General features: G+C 40.0%; 1 pseudogene across 1 annotated transcript; it reads right to left on the bottom strand.

Moving 5' to 3' along the window:
• Positions 1 to 1,156: 1,156 nt before the first annotated feature.
• Positions 1,157 to 2,530, bottom strand: LOC307093442 (hydroxymethylglutaryl-CoA synthase, cytoplasmic-like; annotated as a pseudogene). Its single transcript has one exon. The product of its transcript is annotated as a hydroxymethylglutaryl-CoA synthase, cytoplasmic-like (transcript).
• Between the last annotated feature and the right edge of the window lie 2,942 nt (positions 2,531 to 5,472).

Below are 5,472 nucleotides of genomic sequence, written 5' to 3'. Positions count from 1 at the left end.
CTCATTTTGGCTGATCAAACTATGTAAAAACTTGGGTATTACCTTTTTCTTTTCATTAAACAGATTTTCTTAAAGGAAAAGAATCCTTATAACATGAAGTCAGGTTGTCAGTCTTTCAGTTACATTTATAACACTGAAGCATCAGAAGTAACCTAGTGCCTTGGCCCTGTCCTTCTTTTTAAAATGTTTAAGAGCAGCTAGAAAAATGGTTTATTTATTACTCAAAATAAGGTACAAAGGGTTGCAGCAACAAGCTTCCTCATACACAAGTTCCAGTAACTTCTCAGTTTTTCAGCCTAGTCCAGCATGAACGGATTCAGGAACAGACCTAGAGCTACACTCAGAGCTGCAAACGCACCAGGCCACCCCTCCCAGGCCTGCTCAGGGCCAGACTCTCCACTCAGGCCCTTTGCAATCACTCCTCACTGCTGCCTGGATTTAAAGCCACATTCCAGTTTCCAGAACCAGTTACCATCCCAACTCTTCTCTTCAGAATGTACAAAGTTTAGAAAAGAACATGTTTGTCTTGCCATTTTCAAACAGGTTTTGTGTAGATCACATGTAAGAGCACATTCCTTGAACTAGAAACGTTTTTCAAAAACCACAGGTACTTTCAGTACCCTGTTTGTTGGAAGCATATCACATTCAAAAAACCTAAAATTGAAGACTAGTATCTCTGCTCCTTTCTGTCAGAATCATACAACTCATCAAACCACATTTAAAAACTAGGCTTCATGCATACGAATGGCCAGAGAGATAGAAAGTTTTGCAGAGCCTTTAACATCATGGAATACAGTAAGCATTGGCTAGACTCAATAGGAGGCTAAGAGACTTTCCAAAGAACATGATAGTTTTCCAGGCTCCATGTCAGTCACATAAAATTTTAAGCAACATGTAACCCTTCAGTATTTACTCCAGACATCCCATTCTAACCGTTCCCATACATACCCAGCCCCATGCGGCCCACACAGGTCTTCCCCGCACAGAAGTTCTCAATACCCCCCACCCCTAATTGCTGATGACAGCTGCTCTGGTTTTGCTGATGTTCCCTGGAGTCTTGGCACTTTCCTAGAAGGACTGGGGACATGTTCAGCTACTGGGCTTGAATGCACATTCCTATTCCTTCGTCCAAAGTGTCGTCATTTGGAGAGGGTGGTCAGGCATAAATTCTCCTGTGCTTTTCATCCCCTCTAACCAGTACCATGGTCTTTCAAAGAGTAATTCTATTGAACTCTGGGGACTATAGTTGACCAGGTGATGAGTGCTCCTCCACCTTCATGCTTTCAGCAAAGATAGTTCTTGAGTCAAGCCTTGATTTAAGAGCACAAAAACTTGCTATTATTTTCTCAAGAGCAGACCCTGGAGTGGCATCTTGTGTAACTTTAAGGGAATGAAAGGTAGCAGCCAAACCAGCACCATGAGAGGACATGCTGACCCTCTTTCCTGCCAGCTGAGGCGAGTCCTGGGCCAGAACAGAACTAAGGCAGCCATCCATGGAGGACATGCACATATCTCCATTTTGATTTGATACAAGCAAAGATGCCTCTGTTTTCTGACTAAAAGTTCAGAACTAGCCTTCATAAATGCCTCTTGCACATCTCTATCAAAGTAGGCATCTTCTAATCTAATACCCCCAAGGGCTTCCAGGCCACTCTAGATACTGTTTTTATCTCTGTGCTGGTCATTCAGCATGATCTGAGCTAGAGATTTTTGAGCCAGTTTACAATAGGATGAAGGGAAGATCATGAAGCTGAAGTCATTCAAAGCAAAATCTTTATCATGTCCCTCTTTCTGCCATTGGGCATGGATCTTTTTGGGGTAGACAGAGTAGCAGCAGTCTAATGCACTGAGGTAGCACTAGAGGGAGAGTTTCCCTTCTACTATGACATATTCGGAAAGCATATCAGGCTTATGACAGTCATAGGCATGTTGTATGTGTGTCCCATGAAGTCCTCATTCACAAATGAAAGGAGCATTTTGCCCAATGAGCAGAGCAATGGCTCTGACTCCAGCTGTAGGTGGAGCATTTCCGGTGATGTATACAGCAATATCTCCTGCAACTACCAGGTCAGACCATCCATCCCAAGAACTGGACTCAACCTATTTCACAGCACTGAAGACAGTGGCTGTTCCTCTGTAGCAGGCATTTGTGGTGTCTGCTCCTTCTATATCTGTGTTCCCAGACTCCTAAAAAAGCTATGTCAAATTAGTCTTCACCAACTTTGATTTGTAGATGATTGTATCTGTTCCAATTTCTAGAAACCCAATGCAATAATAAGAAAGGCTATTTCTCTCCATAAGATTCTGAACTACAGTCATGCAAAGAGAGTTGATATCTTCTCTAGCTATGCAGAAGCCCATCCTGGTCTTGTCCACGCCAATAGTATACTTTCCAGCACCTACACCATCCATAGTGTTTTTCCAGCTCTGCTTGATCAACATACAAAGAAGGAAAATAAATCTCAAAGGCATAACTTCTCACATCTTTTGGCCAGAAGGCTTCTGCCTTCAAAGGAAGTGACCCAGGCATGGTGAAAGACAGAGAACATCAGTCTCAAAGTCTGTCACTGTTTCCTCCTTCAGGCAGCAAAGGTGTTGATACAGGAAAGGAAAAATGCTTTTCTATTACCATTTTAATTACAAGTCACTTCCCTTCTTACATGAATATAATTAGGTTTAAGTTCAGGAAGCAATGATTTCCTTTTTCTTTATCACATGAGCTTTTTAGTTTAGGTCAGGTTATCTAGTTTTGGGAAAGATCAGAAGGCAGGCATGGTAGGGTATTACTTCCCTTTGGCTGAAGTAATATTCTCTGTTTATATATTGAAAGTAACCCTCAATGGGTAAATTACATATGTACCCAAGGGCACAGTGTCTTGAAGTTCAGTTGGCACAATGCAAAAACCCTTGTTTGGTTTTGTTGTTCTGTTGTTTTTTATGTGAGTAACTATACTGCAGACTTTTCTATTGGAAATTGAATTAGGAACCTAATTTCTATGTATGATGTTGGCTTAATTAGAACACTGTCCATAACAGTTTGACATTTAGAGTCCACAGAAATAGCTTTTAAAGAACAACTTCACAATTTCTCCAAGGCAAATGTGGAGTCTGGAATAAACTTTAAATTGCATATAATTTATCTGACCTAACAATTTTAATTGTCACAAGGAATTTCATCATGATGTTGGCTCTCCATCCACCTATGCTATCTTGTGTCTCAAATGGACAGAAAGCTAAACAAGGAGCAACAAATTAAAAGTATCACACTCTTTACCTCTGTATTTCTTCCTAATTAAGAAGTATGTTAATTGAAATCAGCGTGACACAGACCCCGTGCAGAAATCTCCCGAGTATTGTAATTGGTGTGTGGAGCTGTCGCCCCAGGGTCATTTACTGGAGTGATTCCCACCTGGGTTGGGAGTAACTGAAAATCTTCACCTAAAAAGCAACTTCAAGCTTATAAAATAGGACTGCCAGTGGAAAAGCAAATATATCCACATCCAAATTAGATTTTCTTTAAACATTTACGGAGAAAGTATTTGAGATCAGATGCCTTTACTAATCAGTTCACCTCGGTGGTTCTTTCCCCATGCAATTTCCCTTAACTCAATTTGATCACATCTAGACTTTTTAATGGCTTTACATCGCCCACAGAAAAAAGCAGAATATTTCAAGACTTTAGCACCGGGCTCCACCTTCCTTATTCCTCCCCTTACACCAAAGTGTATCTCAACCAACCAAACTCTATTCTCCATACCCACACACCCTGGGCCTTCTCCACCAAATAGGGATGTTCACATTGTTACATTCACTGGACAACTTTCCTGCTTTCTTCTTTTCTCTGGGATAGCAAATGCTTACCAAACCAACTGAACTTTTCCTACAAGGCCCAGCCCAAATACCACGTCCTCCAATTATTTCTTTAATGTTCCCCTTGGCTGAAAATCTAAATTTCAAATTTAATATACACTTGTCTTTGGTTTAATAATATCAAAATCTCTGATTTTTCAAAAGGAATTTTTTTTTGTCTTATCGAATTTAATGCAGTGAATATCTGTTTACTCCAAGCAAGGCAAAATGTTAGGAATTAAAGTTATAAAGATGTATGATGTAATACTTATCCCCAGTGATTCCATAAAAATGACAAATTTAAACAAATTAATATAGAAATATAACATGCAGATTTAAATAGAGTATATAAACAAAATTATGAGCGTTTTGAAGATTGGAGAAGAAAGATGCTGACTTCATCTGTTTGAGCTGCTAAAACAAAATACTGGAGAATGGGTGGTTTATAAACAATAAACATTCATTTCCCACAGTTCCGGAGGCTTGAAAATCCAAGATGATGGCACAGGGTCTGGTGAGATTCGGTGTCGGGTGAGAATCCATTGCCTGGTTCATAGCTAGCCACCTTCTCCCTAGTCATCACATAGTGAAAGGGGAAAGCTTGGTCTCTAAGGTCTCTTTTATAACCGCACTAATCTTATTAATGAGGGCTCTCCCTTCATGACCTAAGCACCTCCCAAAGGCTCCACCACCTCACACCATCATCACATTGGGCATTAGTTTCAACACATAAATTTGGGGGGGACACAAACATTCAGTGCATTGCAGATGACTTCCCTGAGAATTTGTGGAATTTAAAATAGAATTTGGAAATAGGGAAAATGGGACCAGACAGGGGTAGGGGTAGAGAATTCCATGCAGAAAAGAACAAAGGCAAAGACACTGAGGCAAAACATTTTCCACAATTATTCCAGTTTGCCAGAAATATAAGATGCAAATGGCTTATAATCATAATAATAATACCTAATATCTTTTGAGCAGTGCCCATATGCTGGGCATTGTTTTAAGAAATTTACATGTCTTAAATGCATTTAATTTTTATAAGAGCTTATGAGTTCAGGACTGTATTTCCTTTTTTTCCTTTTTTATTAAATGCATTGGGGTGACACTAGTCAATACATTTCCTTTTAATAGATGGGAAATTGAGGAAAATTGGATAGATATGAGAATTACAATATAGAAGTTGAAACCAGGTTGCAAACGGTGGAGGAGGTAATGCCTGACCCTATTTGTAGAAAATTGGAATGCATTAGGTAGAGGACGATGTAGATTGTGAAGAATACAGTTGAGGTGGACACCATGGAAAAGGCATGTGAAGTGTGCATACATGTGTGATGAGGTGAGGGAAAACTACAAGAAGCTTACTTTTGTTGGAGAGTGCCATGTAAATGGGTTGTACAGTGAAACAAACAGATCATGAAAAGCTTACATGCCAGATTGAAGGCCTTTCTTCTGTAAGGACTCTTGAGAGCTTTGGAACACTGGAATTATGGACAGATTTCCATTTTAGAAAGGTCACCTTCCAGATCTGTGGAGGGTGGCTTTGAAGAGCATTAGTGTGAAGGCAAGGAGACCAGATAGCAAACCATTGGCCTTAAAGTCCTAGCAAAAGATGTTGAGACA

Source organism: Cnephaeus nilssonii (genome assembly GCF_951640355.1).
Source record: "Cnephaeus nilssonii genome assembly, chromosome: 2".
Taxonomy (NCBI): Eukaryota; Metazoa; Chordata; class Mammalia; order Chiroptera; family Vespertilionidae; genus Cnephaeus; species Cnephaeus nilssonii.
This window is presented reverse-complemented; position numbering and strand designations above follow the sequence as displayed.